Here is a 17,435-nt window from a genome sequence, read left to right as displayed (position 1 = left end):
CTGCTTGCGAATATTCCTCCATATAACTAACAACAAAAGTATCCATAGAACGAAACAATTACACGACTAAAATAAAAAATCTCGCCGTAAAATTAATTTCATTTAACACCGAATACCCGCAAGTGGAATGCAAAATTTGACTCGTTCGATAAAGACAGGAAATGGAGCATTGATTTTGCAATAATTCTACGTGTTTCAAGCGACCAATCAATTGTAAAATGCGGTTGCAGAGCGCTCGGAACGGCTCGTTTATTTTACAGCAATTCTATCTACCGTAGAAATATTTCATCAATTTCTGGATAATTATCTTTATTAGAAGTTGCTCAGGTGTATAACAATTCAGTCTCTGTTAATATTACGACTGCATTCTACCTGTCTAAAGTAGCTTAGACATTTTGTAGCAATTATTGGATTTCACCTGAACCGTGTTCCAAACTGTGAACAATTATAATAATTGTAGAAATATTACAATGCAGATAAATATGTAGCTATATATATATATAGGTACAGAGAGTTTATATCTGAGTAATTATGAAATTTCTGCCTTATCAAGTTAATTATTGCGATGTAGAGATTTCGATTAAACGCATTCATTGCCACTATCATTCCATGAAAATTATGTTATAATTCATATAAGTGCCCTTGATAGAAACTTGCACAGTATAAGAAACTTGATTAAAATTTTGCCAATTAATGACCAGCTAATTGCGTTCTGATCGAATTGCAACCTTCGATTATTCGTTGGAAACTGTTGAGTCTAAACTTATGACAAATTGTAGTATGTTTCTTTCGTAGGCAAAATCGCGGTTGCAGACAGTCGTAAAAAGAAAGCCATGTGAGGAACCTTGTTCTCTTTAAATACATTAACTTTGTTTTTATTTAGAAAAAGCTAACGAAACTTCGTGTCGCGTTACAAATTTCCATGGTCCTCAAACTAGGGTTAGGAATGGTAGGACATTTCCAAGTCATTGAAATGAGATTTTCGAAGGCCTTTTGACTTTTTGTTGACAGTTGTTCCTGGTCGTTTATTAAGAATATTTTGAACAATTTTAACCTGATACATTTTTTATTCGATTTAAGTGTTAAGAAATAATGTAGAATTAATTGTAGGTTCTATTTTTGGTGAAATATCGCAACCATAAATCGTACTCGTATCGTAGCAAAACTGATATCGCGATATGCGTAGAACGTGAATCTCTGTAGAATCTAATTTTTAGAGATACACTTGAAAGATCACGCTGATCCAGCCATTGTGCATCGTATTAGGTTGTCCGAAAAGTTTCTTTCGTTTTATAAGACGATGACAGATGAACAACGATTTCTGTTTTGCATTATTTTATTGAATTAGGTATGGCCCATTTCGTTATATTTCTATTACTATCTTCTATTATTTTATATAATTTTTTTTATTATCACGTTCGTGCATAATTCAATAAATTAATATAAAATTTCCTCATAAAACGAAAGAAACTTTCCGGACAACCTAATACTTGGAAAATTACTTACTTAGAAAAGCCTGCCATTCAAACAGAATTTCATTCAACGTTATACAAATGAACAGTTCGTAAGAAATTAAGCAAAACCTTAATTATTCCAAATTATGTTAAACGTTAAACATTCCACTCTATTTTCAATTGAGAGTATTGATCCAAACGATATATTCGCAAGGTAAATGTTAAAGAGCTCGAGTTGCGCGTAATTTCTCCATCGGTTCACGCGTTTACCTAATTCTCACAGTCAGTGCCAAGGCTGCAAAAAGATCGAAAGGATATCCATGGAACAATGTAACAGTCGCAACATTTAACAAAACCGACGATACACTGTACTATCGCATAATACTCAAAACGTGGATCAAAATGTCCTCACTATTTCATATTACGTTGTCCCAAAAGCTTGTTTCCTTTTCTCATAAGCAAATATTAAACGCACAACATTTGTTGTTTCGTATTATTTCCCTCTATCTATATCTTCGTAATAAAATGATCACGCATGATAATTCAATAAAATAATACAAAAGGAAAGAAACTTTGGGACAACCTACCGCATCTATTTCACGTATATTTCTATCACAGATACTCTGCAACGTATCTATTTCCTAGAGTACACGTACACGTATTTCCCGAACGAAAATAATTTGCATTGCGAAGCGCGAGAAGGGCACATGCAGCATCGCTCGTTCGCGTCAAACTTAACAATCGACCTGCGACTTAAAATTCCAAAGGGACGGTGGCCATTGAGCCGGAAGTAACGCGGGTATTTCGTTAACTCGCTGGTTAATGAACGGCCAACTAAAAGGCGGAGGGTGAGCGGGGGTGTGGGGTGGATACAGTTACTAATGCCCGTAATTAAGTGCAAGATACGAGATAGTAGGAAGGAAAAGGAAGGGTGGGCGACGTTAGCAGTTGCAGGAGGAGGAAGCTGGGCGACAAATTACAAACTTGGGAAATACGATTCGCGAAGCAGCAGAAAGAGGGAACGCGCGCTGGGGAAAGGGGTAAAAGGGTTGCTCGCGCTCGCGAGTCTAACAAAGCGTTTGTTCCCGCATCCAGCCTTGATACCCAAATTAAATCATTCTGCAGAGAACCAGGTCTGTTCCCGCTTTATGCAAATCAACGACACACTGCAGCGCGTTAATGTACCGCGATATTTCATTACCATGCGCGCGCGCGCGTACACGCGCAAACGACAAAGAGAGGAGACAGAGAGAGAGAGAGAAATGGGGGTAGTTCTGCGGATGAAGTCGCGAATGTGGGCAGTTGGGAATTTTTGCAAATTACCGGGATACCCTCTGGGGAAAATAATTCGTTTCTTCTGGGAACGTTTATGGTGAATGAACGCGGATAGTGTTAGATACTTTGATATATGCGATCTTGCTGTTTTCTGGATTTTTTTTTCGCCGAATATCGGCGTCTTTTATGGGACCAGGAGGTTTGGTGCAAGGTGAAACGATTGGAATTTCTCACAGTCATTAAACGTAGTTAGATAGTATCGTTTTCTTTTCTTGTTATTTTCTTTTTGGACGAATTTTGCAGGGTTTTGTTGGAACTCTCGAAAGGAATCGTAGATAATATAATTTTGGTTTCTCTTGGATTTTGGCGCTTGGATTTAGCGAAGAATACGAGAGGAATACACATGTTCGGCCGAGCTTTAAAAAGAAATTAAAAGGTATATCAAATGGTGGACGAAGGAAACAGAAAACGTTGGAGTTAGAGGGGAAGGGAAGAAAAAGAGGAAAGTAGGAGGAGATAAAACGCGGCCGCGAAGCTAATTTCGATGCTGCATCCTGAACGCCGATACACCAGAGTCAATATTGTACTTGGACTTTCTCCGGAAAGTAAGCTCAGTTTTAAGCCCGTAAGAAAATCTACCCGAGGGGGAAAGCTGCTTAACAGTTTGGAAGAACCTTCGCGTTCCACAGGGAGAAATTTATCGACTTCTTTTCTCTTTTTTCTTTCTTTCTTTCTTTTTTTTTTTGACGAGTAATCGTTCGTGTACCTTTCAGCCGTGATCGTGTCGACAATTATTATCCGCGTTACTCTTGAGTCATCCGCTAAATCCGAGTTAATTAGTTTGGCGTTACGTTGATCCTTACCTGAAACAGAGAATAGAATTTTGGTTAGTGGAGAATGCACTTCGATTTTGGAATTTTTAATTCGTTTGCCAGAGCAATTTCATTTGTAACTTCTTTTCAACTTTGTCGCGCGAGATCTTCGAGTTATTATATTTTTAATCTTGTCTGAGATTTGTAATTGTTTGAACGAGGAAGATACTTGACATAAAATTGAAACCGAATATATTGCACATAATAATGTAATAGTTATGTAATAATTATTCGTATCTTGTTTAAACCTGAGGTAATTTTTAACGTTAGAAAAGTATGGTTGGATAAATGTAATTAAACAAATAAGAATTACGCAATTATTCCTTTTATTTAAAGCACAACTATCTTTCGTACAACTTTCAAATTGCGCATTAAACTAGAACAGTCTTTTATTGAGATTGAACAAATAAGAATTTGTCGCTATTAGAATATGGAAATCAAAGTATTCGAATAATAGGAAGTAACTTTGAAGCAAACAAGAGTCAGCATTACCGAAGTCATTAGAAAAAAAGCAAGCGATTTTAAAATCACTCGTGAAAATAAAACAACCCTTTTCGACCATTAAACAAACAAGAATCTCCATTATTGAAGCCATTAAAAAAATAGAAAATAATTTTCCAACAAACAAGAATCGCCATTACCGGACCCATTAAAGAAACTAAGTGATTTTAAAATCACGCGCGAAATAACAAAAAAAAAACCTCTCTACTACCACTAAATAAGCAAGAACCGTCGTTATTGTAGCCATTAAAAAATAGAAAGTAACTTTGAAACAAACAAGAATCATCATTACCGAAGCTGTTAAAATAAACAAGTGATTTTAAAATTACGCGTCGAAATAGACAAAGAAAAAGAATCACCATTATTGGTACCATTAAAAACAAAACAAAAAAAAAAAAGACAAAAATAAAATAAAAAAGAAAGAAGAAAGAACACAAAAGGAAAAAGAGATAGAAAAGAACTTTTAAATGACAACGCCAACATAAAACAACCCTTCACCATCGCTAAACGAAACAAAACCACCATTAACGATGGCGTTAAAAATCAAATATAATGATCGCACGATCGACCTGAACCAAAAAAAAAAAAAAGAAAGAAAGAAGCGAAGTAGATAAAAGAAATTCAGGAGCACGTAATTTCTAAATCACAGGACATTGGAGAGAATTGAACTCGATGATCGAAATCTGGCCGGGATCCAGGCTCGTTCTCCAAATTTATCGTTTAATTGGCTTTGCCGGACAAGCGGCCTCGATAAGGAGCGGACAAAGGCGAGGCTCTCGTCGAGATTGCCGTCACGTTTCTTGGTTACCCAATCCCCCGGGTTGCTTCGATTGCGAATCGAACTAATAGGACTAATCACGCCGCGATGTAATCGATGCTAATAACGCGTGCTTATGGCTTACGGGCCTTGATAATTGAACGCGCTCGCTTGACCCATACCGCCATAGCTATCGACCATGCTATTCTTTTGAAAATTCGAGGGAATCTGATGCTTTGGCGAAATTTCATTTCCTCGTTTTTTACGCGAAGCGCTGCTGCTGATAATCGAATTTTCATTATGTTCGAATGTTGCGAAATGGGAGTTTCAATTAAAAGAAAAGGATGAAAATGGCAGATACTTTTTGGTCGTTGATTTTTTACGGCAGGGATCTTTGTTCGTTCGGGACGATTTTCCAAGTTGCACGCAGTTCTTATCTTGGAAACTTGGTAGCGCGTTGATAATTATCGTTTCTAATTACGATCGTGAATATTTTGGATAATCGACAGTGATAATTTTGTGCTTCTTAGTTGGACTAATTTTTTTTTCTCGACATATCGAAAACCTACATTTTTCTTTTAATAAAATGAAAGCTGCACTTTCTCGCGCTTCGATTTTCTTCCCTTTGCTTCTTATTATTTTTCTGTTTTTTCTTTTAGGTCACGTCTGTCCCTTTTCTTTCTTATATTTAGTTTTTCTTTTCTGCCCCTTATTTCTCTTCTTTTTTTTTAGATCACGTCTATTCCGTTCCTTTCCTATTTTTAATTTCTCTTTTTTCTTCCTCGATATCTTCTGTTTACCTAATTTCAAAAATTGCTCTAAATTAACAATACTCTATATATATAACCAGAAAAATATTCCATCATTTCTAGTAATAAACCAAATGAATAACATTCTATTCCGATTAATGATAATCCATGGCCAGACCCCCGAAAATGTCCAATCTCCAAAAAAGCGAAGAACATGGACCAATTATAAACATTGCAAACAACATCTGACCACAATCCTAACTACTGCGAGCATGGTTTCTAAATTACAGAAATTCCTCAGTTTCTTGCCCAAGAATAATAATTAGCGAAACCGCAACGGAATGGGCAAAAATTTGCAATCTCCAGAAAAGCGAAAAATATCTAACAATCATAAATATTCGAAACAACGATCGACCACAATTCCTATCGCTTCAAACATGGTGTCTAAATTACAAAAATCTCTCAATCTCTTTCCCAGAAACGATAACTAACGACACCGCAATGGAACGGCCAAAAATCTCGCAAAAATTAAAAAAAAAGAAAAAATCATCTGACAATCATAAATGCCAGAAACAAACGCCTGACCGTAATCCAAACTGCTTCAAACACGCGTTATAAATTTCCTCCATTACAAAACTATCTCAATTCCTCGTTGTCTCTTTCAAAAACACAGCCAAAGGGAATGAGAACGACAGAGGATCAGAATCGGGATAAAAGGACGGCAGCCAGGGGACAATAGGGCGGACAATAATTCGTTAACGTGCGATCCCTTCGTGTATCCGCTCGCACATACGTTTCAACGCACATGTACGAGCCGGCGAACGAATCGAGTTACGCGGACTTTGCATAATGACATTTTCGACGTGACCGATTTTGCGCTTCTTCGCGTTGCCTTTAATCTCAGCCGGCGATTTAAACTAACGAGGCGTGTCACGACTGCCACGGGACCCCGCGACACTCGCTTTATTTTCCATAGGAAAATCTCGCCAAAGAGGCGAGACGTACCAAGTTTGCAGAAACGACCTCTCGTCGCTTGAAACGAGCCTCGACTTTCGCCACTTTCGGAGAACGTAGGCCTTGCAACGTGACTGGCAAAATTTTCCTGCTCCTCGCTAGCGTCGAAGCATCGTTCGCTTCGTAAAATTATCTCGCCAACCTCTTTCCTCGCCGATGGAAATTATTTGATGTTATCTATGAAGATATTGTTGTCGTACGATGGATATTGCTTTATCTTTTTCTTTCATCTTTTGGCTCTGTTTCTTTTCTCTTCCATTTTTGCAAATGATATTTATATTATATAGAACCTGTACATTATAATATTCTGATAATTAATCATGGTTGTACAGTGGCAAGTAAATAAAATGAGGTTTCAAGACCATGAGCGTACAGACGCGTGAGTAATTCCTAATTAACATGATCCCATAGAGGATTGAAAACTCGGAGCAGAGTGTTCTAAAGTTCTAATTTTCGCGATACCAAAATGTTTCGTTCTATACATCAGCTACGTAATTATACATCGTCACTGAAAATTACAGTTACGATTATCATACCGCAATGGTCCCAAGTATCGTGAAAATTGAAGCTCATAGTTGGAATTTTACTTCAAGTGCATAATCTTCTTTGAAACCGTGTTAATTAACAGTGTTAATTAAGCTATGATTAATACGATTAAAAGTTACAATAGGTTTACGATTATTTAGAAAAAATACAGACGCGTGTCTGTGTGTATGACACAGGCTGAAGATCATGCGTTGGAAGAAAAAGAATTATTATCATCGCTGCAAAAATATTATGATACTAGATCAAAATATTAAATGATCAGTACTACCGAAAAGAGGAGAGTAAAACCTACAAAATGCCTGAAAACTTCGAAGCAACGATATCGATTCACGTCAATTTTACCATGGAACGTGCTTTTCGCATAATTCTTCTTTCACCTAAAGCTACTCTAAGTTCACAGATGCAGGATAAAACAAACTCGACGCTTGGAAATTGTGCCACGCGTATTAAAGCATCGAAAAGGTTGCAGGCTGCTCGGAATAGTTTCTATTGGACGACAATGGCCCCGGAAGCGATCGGATTCCCAGCCGGCATTGGCCCGGCAAAGAGAGATCGTATGCAAATCTCGTGGCCGTCGAATTCGACTCGGTCGGATGGCCGAGGATTTTCCGGCAAATCCGCGATCGCTGCTCATTTCCAATCGTCTCACGGTGACCAGCTTAATGGCGAATTATGCGTACCGCGGCCTCTGCAACACCGAGCGAGCTCTGCCAACCGGAAACCGGACAGTCCATCGAGTATGCAGTTTACGCGCGAATTTCCCGCCACTCATATCTCCTCCTCGTTCTCCTTCACCGAAACTTTCATATTCTAACGTTAAGTATATACCGTGATACAGAAATATATCGTAGGTTGCTTATAACAATATATACAGGGTGTACCATAACGCGTGGGACCCAATTTAACACTTTGACTGCTGCGACGAAATCACATGTTTTCCTCATGACACCACGGGAGTATTTTTATTATTCAAAGCATGTAATGGCAAAATAATAATAAATTGACGATGTAAGACAACATTCTTCCCCGATGGATCGTTTATCTTATTGGTGGTCACGGGTGACCACCGTGGCGCCTTGCTAACAGTTGATAGCGACATATTATAACGAGGCTTCGTTTATTTCAACAAACCATTCGCATTTGTTATTTCTTCGCAAGCAAAACGTGCAGAATATATCGTTGAAACGTGAAGAAGATATTGGTAAACGGTATTTGCTCGTTCTATATATAATAGCAAGGTATGTTCACACTTCTAATTTCAATTATACGATTGTAAAGCAGCATTTACGATTATTTTCTGATCTGTGTTTATAATAATATTCGTAGATTACTCGTCAAAGATATGTATGCAAACACAGTGCACCGTTAGGTGCAAGATTTGTTCTCATTATTTTTTTATTGATGTTCTAATAAAAATGTTTAATTGCTCAATGGGTCACTTTTTATTTCAAAGTATCTTCTATTTATCGGTTATATTCAAAATGCCCTAACTGTCCATTTTCATTCGATTTTTACAATTGTAAGAAGTTCAAGCGCTCCGGTCACCAATGACCAGCGTGGCAGTCAAAGCGTTAAGCACAGGATGCAGAGAAACAATAGAAGATATTCGTACGAACTTACCAGAGCTTGTTTCAGGGTCATAGATATTTTTGTGTTTCAATGGCAAGCAACTGCTTTGCAATGGAATCGCGCAAGACCTACTGTCTGACCTGCTCGTCCCTCGGATTTAAATCCAATGGAATTTTTTTTATTTCTGCGGCTACTTCGAAGCAATTGTGCATTCGATGGCCATTGCAGTGTTGAAATAGTTCGTGCACGTATGCAACAAGGTTGCCAACAGATTCAACGAATAGCTGGAATTTTTGTCAGGATTGTGAAATTCTTTGATACTGAAGACTGCAGGTTTGCATACAGTGCCGAGTGTGGCAGTCATTTTGAGCAGTTTCTACGAAGATAAACAGCCGTGGATCATCGGGACATTAAAATAGCTCTAACTTTGGAACGAAACCAGATAAAACAGCGTATGAATATTTTTCGTCAGTTTTCCTGCGTTCTGTTCTGTTAGTAAGAATTAACTCGAATCACGAGCAAATATTTACAATTCCCATTGGTGGTGGCAACGCGTATCAAATGCTGCTAATGAAATGTCAATTAACGTCATTCAGCGAGAAATATTCGTAAGAGCGTTTATACGATGGTTCCTCGAATCGAGACAACTATGTCACTGTCGATAAATTTTCCACTATGTTGGTAATTAATGGGTAATACGAACTTGTCAAACGCAGTAGCTTTACACGTTTGCTAGAGAAAACTATCCCTGCTAAACGTTGTATAAACAGAGAAGCATTTCGTTTTTCGATGGTTCGATTCTACCAAAATTCGAAACTAAATTTCACGCGCATATTCTATTTTGAAAGAAAAATATCGAATAATCGAACAGAAAGAGAAAATATTAAATTAAAGTAAATATCGAATCGGATTGAATTTAATCAAAGTTAAATGTAAAGGAAAGCTCCCTCGTTTCTAGAAGCTACCGCTTCCAACATTTCTTAAAACATGTGACATCGGACAACGTAGTATCAAGAAACCTTAACGAGGGAAGGGATAAAGGAAAAAGGTAGAGAGAATATTGAAAGCATCTTCCGATCTCCAAAAACTAGCTACTTCTTCCAAAATTCTCTAAAACCTTGAGAAATATCGATTTCTACAATACTCCACGCTATAATACAATAATAATAATAATAATAATAATAATGTTGATCCTCAATGGTTTAATAGATAAGCTACTAATTTCTAACTTGAGCATTCGCTAATAAGTAGACTGCAGATTTTTATGCAAGTTCGTACTTTGAAGAATGTAACTAAAAGAAGTAGTAGGCGAATTAATTCTGTCTACAACGAAGGACGAAAGAAAGTTTAAAAGGTAAGCGATACAGAAAGCGGCAGATTCGCAGAAAAAAAGAAAGAGTTTTACAATCGATAGAAACAATTACATTATAGTTAACATAAAATACAGATGATTGCTATCAACAAGCTAAAGAATATTTAGTGCAACGAAGCTGCCGCTGACGACACGGTGTCGTTATTACAAAGAAATACGATCTTCAAATTCTCTTTCCGCCGCAATCGCAATTTTGGACTTTCTAATTCCCTACATACCTGATAACAATAGTGCAATTACGCAGGAGATTCCATCATCCGGAAAAATCTTCCAAAAGCCAAACATAAAGCCATTAATTCCACCGATAATTCGCTGGCACCTTTCCGAGGTTTGGAACGCCTGCGTTCGTCATGAAAATGCAAAGAGACTGTGGAGATCCTGAATAGGACAATGCGTTCCCATCAGTGGAACTAATTAAATTCCGCAGCAACCAGGTTGGCTCTCGAGATGACGACGTGCTAGCTTCTCTCTATCTCTCTCTCTTTCTCTCTCGAGTCCTTTGGATCGAGATCCTTCTCGTTCGTAGGAAGGATGAGGGCGAAACCTTGGCTGCACCGGCTCTCGAGGACGCTTTTCCATTTCCTGACTGTATGCCACGATAAGCTATCTGACCCGCGGCGACGTTCGAGGACGTTTCCAAGGCCCTAAATCTCTACGTCAGAGCCACACTGGCGGCGACGTCTCGGTGACGTGGTATGCTGCACCGGTATACGCTCGCTAGCCAAGCCAGGAAATTGGGGAAATGAAAAGTGGCGGGCCACTGTCATCGACCTCTGACACGATCCTCTGCGTGTCTTGATGGAATCGGAAACTGTCTTTGCCAGAATTTGGCTTACGATGGTTATAGGCTGGTTTTCACGATTACGGTCAAGATGTATGACTTTCGGGAGAAATTTAGACGGCTAGTGAAGGTAATGGATAGTAGGATATCCTATTATATTAAATTTTATTGTATATTTGCGTTGTCAGAATTTTCATTGTACATGCGATGGTCATCTAAGTGAGTTTCGCGATTATCGTCGAGATACGATGGATTAGTTGGAAATTGACCGGGTTCACTTCACTTTTGCGTTTCTGATGCATCGCCAGCAGATAACAGAGATATAACGTTCGCGAGAATAGAGGGATGCTGTTACGGGCTGCAGCTTTTTCAAGGTTTTAAAGCTCGCAGAAATTTTTATCAAAGCAATCTATATTTTATTATGAAGCAATCTATATATAATAATAATAATGTTGGTCCTCAATGATTTAATAGGTACGCTAAAAATTTCTTCTAACTTGAGATCTGTAAGTATTCTAATAAGTCTAATAAGTAGACAGCAGATTTTTGCAATTTTTATGCAAGTTCATATTTTGAAGAATGTAACTAGAAAAAGTAGTACGTGAATTAGTCCGGTTTACAATGGAGGATATTCTATACAGGGTGGTTGGTAACTGGTGGTACAAGCGGAAAGGGGGTGATTCTACGCGAAAAAAGAAGTCGAAAATATTTTCGAGAAAGTCGACTTAGAAAGTGTTCATAGAAATTTAATTAGAGTCATAACGAGACGTGATAAAGTGCACGCGTACCGAACGAAAATTCAAAGTCGATTTTCTCGAAAACAAAGCCCCAAACGAAAAATTTTTATTCTATATTTTCGACTTCTTTTTTCGCCTACAATCACCCCCTTTCCGCTTGTACCACCAGTTACCAACCACCCTGTATATTATGTTATTAAAAGCATAAGAAAATAGTTTAGATCAAAAGTGCTAGGACATTTACCGATCTTCAACAAAATACGATCATTGAATTTTAGAATTTTGTATCTTTTTAAATAAGACTTTGGAAACTCGGATGTCCAGGAGTTTTACACAAAATCAACAAATTCGTTGGTATATTTGGCAGCAAAAAATGAGCCACAAAAGAACCACAGATCATTATTCGTTCAATTGTGCTCTCCACAGTATTTAGTATTTACAGGTATCTCGTATCGGTTCGATAGCACTATACCGTGTTCTGTGCAGAAAAATTGATGGAAAAAAAAAATAAGGAAAAAAGAGAGGTGAAAGGTGTTCGTGGAGGGGGAAAAGAGGCCGATGGAAGCTATCTATTTTTTCCTCCTCTTTTTTTCAGCGAGGAAAGCTATCGAGCCTGTCGCCGGAATATGATTCATAAACGGATCCAGAGGAACGTTTGACCCGGGCCGAAACGGTTCAATAAATTCTTCTTCCCACCCTTTCGCGTACAATCTTCGTTGCAGCTTCGACAGCCCGTCCCATTTCCAACAGAACAAACAATTATTTCCTCTGTCTGATTCCATTTGGAAAAACGACTCATCGACCAGAGGATGTTCGATAAACATCCCTTTTTCCTGGCTTTATCAATCCACGATACAACGATCGACCATCTTTCGAACGTAGGCAAAGTCGATACGTTTATATCGTTGTTTTTAGAGAGAATTTCGTCGTTCGTTTCGTTGGCGAATGCGATGCAAAGCGTTAAGGGATGATTTACAAGGAAAGAGATGAACGGACAGCGTTGCAACACGCGAAATTAGCGGCGTAATTATCGAGGGGGTGAGTTTCGGAATGTCGAAATCACATCGTGACACTGATAGTACGAGGTTGCGAAAATTGTCTGAGAATTTTGGAAATGTTTTGGTTGGACGTTTTACGAGCGTAAGATAAGATAGAAAGGTTTATGTAACAGCGGTGAGATAGTTTCTGGTATTTCCAAACTATCAGGATGACAGCGAAAGGTTACGCTCTTTGGAAATTTAGAAATTTTTAATATCGTATCGTTTATGTTCGATATTGTTGTCTGGAATTCTTAAAATTATAATTCGAATATCGAACAACGTATGAAAAGTTAAATCGCTCAGGTGACAAAGATATCGGATCATTCGAAACTTCGTACCATCATATCAGGTTGTCCGAGAAGTTTCCTTCGTTTCCTAAGGTGATCTTCCAAAGTAAATAGAATTAGCGCTTTAAATCGAAGGAATCCAAATGATATTTTAAATTAAATTAAATTAAAGGAATCAGTAAAGAACACTAAGCGACTTTTAATATTACGGAGAATTTACAAAATAAGTTTGACTTTATAATTATACACGCCACTGTGTTTTCTATGTATTTCTATTTATATTATCGACCAGCCTACATCTATGTAAGCACCGTTTTAGAAGAAACGACCTAATGGACACCCTATATATAAGGTTGTTCGAAAAGTTTCTTTCGTTTCAAAAGTTAATAATAGACGAACAACAATTACTGTTTTGTATTATTTTATTGTATTAGGTATGATCCATTTCGATATATTTCTATTATCATCTTCTATTATTTTATATAATTTTTTTTATTATCATGTTCGTGTATAATTCAATAAACTAATATAAGACAAAAAACATTGTGCGTCTATTATTTCTTTATAAAACGAAAGAAACATTTCGGACAACCTAATATTTATTTCATCCTATTTTCCAGTTCGATTTTAGTAATACTTGGTTGTATTATGAAGCGGACTAAATTTATGAGAATCTTCTGTCAAAAGTATCAAACTAAAAATCAAATGAATTGCAATATTTTTGTTGTTGGAAACAGGGTAGAACATTCCAGTTATATAAGGTTAAACAACAAAGAAGGAACCGCGATACATTACCAGGATTAATGGGAAAGGGAAAGATTTACTGCATCGAGAATTTTGAGCGTTTAGCGAGAGATATATAGGGGTGTGGGAATCTGTATCGGAAAATCTGGGTCGCTGGAAAGCTAGTGCTCGACACGTTGAAAGAGAGAACGTAGAACGTGGGTCGGTCTAAAGCAACAGGGAATAAGAACTTTACTGCATCGAAACTTTTGAAATACTGAGAAGATAAAACTTGTAATGTCTCAAAGATTAATCATATTTAGAAAGTATCGACGTACGTGTATCTACAGGCCATAACTTTGCATTGTCATCTTGGCTATTTGAAAACTATAAATCATACGAAAACCTTCCGTCTCTAATTCTTCCTGCTGGTCTTTTATGCTTACAAAAGGAGGAAAAAATAGCATTTTTAACACTAGAACTATCATGCCAGTTAAATTGACTGGTTTTACAATTTTGTTTGAAAATTCCTACTTCATGTTATATCATTTTTCAGGCAATGATGTAATGATTTTCGTAACGATAACTAAAGGAATAATATAATGAGTTTTATTTTGTTTCTTATATATTCAAACTGAAAGTAATTTTGTATCAAGGCTACTTATACCAATACCAGTCGAAATGACTGGTACTTGTCAAAGTGTAAAAGGATCCTGCAATCTGTTTATCGAACCTCAATTAACCAGTTTCCTCGTTTTGTACAACTTGCCATACGTTTTTCAAATTTTTACCGCGTATCATTCGATACGATGATATCAGTTATCAGGAAAATTCCGGATCGATCGCTATATCGCTAGATGCTAACACTAGCAATACCACATCAGTCAAAATGACTGGTGCTACAATTTTATAAATGTGTCAACCCTCGTTTAGGGATCCCAGATGGATTAATAATACCAAAAATGTACTACGTAACATGGAATTCCTTCTGTAAGAAAGTAATAAATCACAAAATATACAAATATTCTATTATTACGTATTTTCTAAAGACCAGACATTTTGATTGGTTTTGATAGAAATAGCTTCGTGTTAACTATCGGTAGTTCTACTGTTAAGCTAATAATATTAAACGAAACTAGTAAACTATTTGAATATTTCTGATTTCCTAATAATAGTAGCAGTAGTATATATAAATCTTTCATTCAACTTGGAAGAAGTTCTTCTTTCAGTACCTGCTTCTTTGAAAATCTCCAACTTTCAACATTCTACTCTACAATTACTCTTTTTTTTCTTCTTCTCAATAGTCCACAATCGTTATTATTCCGAAACTTCTACTTTCACTTTTCGTTCTTTGCAAAATTCTAACAATTTCTCTCTCCTCGCTTTATGCATCACCCTTGAACTTGACTTATTTACGACCCTCTTCTTAAGGTATTTTACCCTTCGATTTTAATTTCTACGACCTTTTATCCGACTTGTTTTTTCTACTGTGAAGTAAAAGGGATAGTGTATATTAAAGATTATTTGCAATATACCTTGTTTTTTCAGAAGCATCGCTGTACAATTGGAAACTTTATTAGGAAAACATTTCGCAATCTCTTCAAGAACTAAAAACTAGCAAATATCATCGATCCAGATTACCCAAATTACGTAGTAAAGAAAGTCCTTCCACGTGTAAAATAAATTCAGAAACACATCCTTTTTGTATACCGAAGATGCTTCGAAGTTTCCTCAGAACCAATTTCTAATAATTATTTATGCAACAATAATATATAATAATAATGTTTGAAGACTTAAGACTCGGTCGCCGATATCAAGAAAATATTTCCATAAATCAGATTGCTGGCTGTGACGATTATACTTGCAGACAAAATTCTTCCATACGCTAAGAATGCCTCGAAATTTTTCCAAGATCTGAAAGCTGCTTAAAACCAGTTTCCACGAGAATTTAGTAAAATTTCGAAACTTAAAACTTCGTCGCCGATATAAGAAGAATATTGTGCAAAGCCAGAGGCACCTGGAAATCCCTTCGAAATTTAAAAATGCTGAAGAGCAACCCTCCTCGATATTCCAACAACCATCCTTTAAGATCCTTTAAAACCCTTCCTCGACCCCAAAACAAAAGAAAATTCAGTGTACAACGCGATCGTCCGACCGCATCGACGACAGTCGTCAGTCTGATATCGGTGATCGCAGTAGTAGTAATTTAAATTACTTAATAATTAATTAAATACTCGTAGTTAGTAATTTAATAAAATTAAACGATTCCGTCTTCTCGAGAATTACAAACCGCTGACCGAATATCGCAGTCGAAATTTGCTCGCCGGTACAGGAAGAACACTCTTGCGAATGAGAAACATTCGAAAATCCCTTTGAAATCGAGAAATTCTCGAAAACTAGCGTCCTCTGTGTCCGAAAATCCCGCCTTCCAACAGCCTAAAGCCGTCTTTCAACGGGGCGACAAAAAATTCCTGTATTCAGCGTGATCGTCTCAGCTGGTGGCATCGACGACAGCCGACAGGGTAATATCGAATTCCATGTGGCACGCGATCCTTTTATTATTCCGTGAAAGCGAAAAACTTGCCTGGTATAGCCGGGACGCGCCCCTTCCGTCGACCTCGCCCCTTTTCGCCACCCTTACATATCCTCTCGCCCTACCTGCGCCTCCTCCTCGGCCATCTCTTGTCCCCCTTTTTCCTTCGTGGCTCGTCGCCGTAACGACAACGATCGCCGAGGTTTCAAGGCTTTCCTGTGACCCCCGCTACGCCCCTCTTCACCCCCTTTGTGTTATCCGGGGCCGGTTTTTAATTAATCCATCCACGCCGCTTATAAACGATCGATGCTTCGTTTTACGATCAACGCTTCCGTTCGCCTCTAATCGACGTCGACCACCACGGATTCTCACCCCTTTTTCACCCCGTGGCTAAACGGAGACCGGGTTTCTAGGGCGGATCGTTGCGCTTCATACAGATGGTGAATGTGATGGTTGGTTGGTTGGGTGGTTGGTTGGCTGGTGGTGGTGGTGTGCCGATGCTTTTTAAGATCTGCTTCTTTCTTTTTGCTTCTTATTTTTTTGTTTCTCCGAGAATTCTTTCTTCTTCTTTTTTTCTTGCGGGGGAAAACGGAGGGTTTCTTCGTTTTTCTTTGCACGAGGATTGTGCCTTTCCCATAGCTTTCTGACTCTTTGCCTTTCTCTTTGTGCGCTTTTGTATCGCGCGAAGAAGCATTTCTTCTTTTCTTCGGTGTTTGTCTCTTCTTTTTATTTCTAATCGAGTACTCTGTATCTTTATCTTCTTTTTGATTCTTCTTCGTTTTTCTTTGTGGAATGTGGCGGTGGTGGTTGGTTGGTTAATGGGGCAATTGGCAACTGCTTCTCTCTTTTCGCTTCTTTTTTCTTCTTTTTGCTTGCAAGAGCGTTCTTTGTTTTCTTTGGATTACTCCGTTTCCCGCTCGAGGACTGTGGTTTTCTGATTCTTTGTTTCGCTCTGTGCGCGAGTACTTTCTCTTCTTTTTAATCGGCTTGCTTCTTCTTTCTCTCTTTAATCGATTACTTTGTATTCTTTTTCGCTTGTCGTTTTCCTTTTCCTTGTTTTCTGAATCTTCTTCTTTTTTCTTTGTGCGATACGCACGGTTGGTTGGTTAGGTGACAGTATCGGGGCTGATGCTATTTTTTTGTTTGTGAGAATACTCTTCCTTTCCATTGGGTTTCTTCGTTTCTCTTTGATCGAGGGATCTTCTCTATGGTTTTCCGATTCTGT

At 37.8% G+C, this 17,435-nt stretch overlaps 1 protein-coding gene and 2 long non-coding RNA genes across 3 annotated transcripts in view; all 3 read right to left on the bottom strand.

Annotated features, from left to right (window-relative positions):
• LOC126923838 (syndecan) overlaps positions 1-17,435 on the bottom strand; it is a 226,844-nt gene that overhangs the window by 91,753 nt on the left and 117,656 nt on the right. The window lies entirely within an intron of this gene.
• The window catches only part of LOC126923864 (uncharacterized), a 124,182-nt gene continuing 110,184 nt past the window's right edge, over positions 3,438-17,435 (bottom strand). Inside the window, exon 3 of the long non-coding RNA XR_007713332.1 lies at positions 3,438-3,592. This is a non-coding gene — a long non-coding RNA (uncharacterized LOC126923864). The remainder of the gene's footprint in view (positions 3,593-17,435) is intronic.
• LOC126923873 (uncharacterized) overlaps positions 5,383-17,435 on the bottom strand; it is a 34,108-nt gene continuing 22,055 nt past the window's right edge. Inside the window, exon 2 of the long non-coding RNA XR_007713341.1 lies at positions 5,383-9,824. This is a non-coding gene — a long non-coding RNA (uncharacterized LOC126923873). The remainder of the gene's footprint in view (positions 9,825-17,435) is intronic.

Source organism: Bombus affinis, chromosome 14, assembly GCF_024516045.1.
Source record: "Bombus affinis isolate iyBomAffi1 chromosome 14, iyBomAffi1.2, whole genome shotgun sequence".
Taxonomy (NCBI): domain Eukaryota; kingdom Metazoa; phylum Arthropoda; class Insecta; order Hymenoptera; family Apidae; genus Bombus; species Bombus affinis.
Note: the sequence above shows the minus strand (reverse complement) of the source record. Positions and strands in the feature narration are given on the sequence as shown.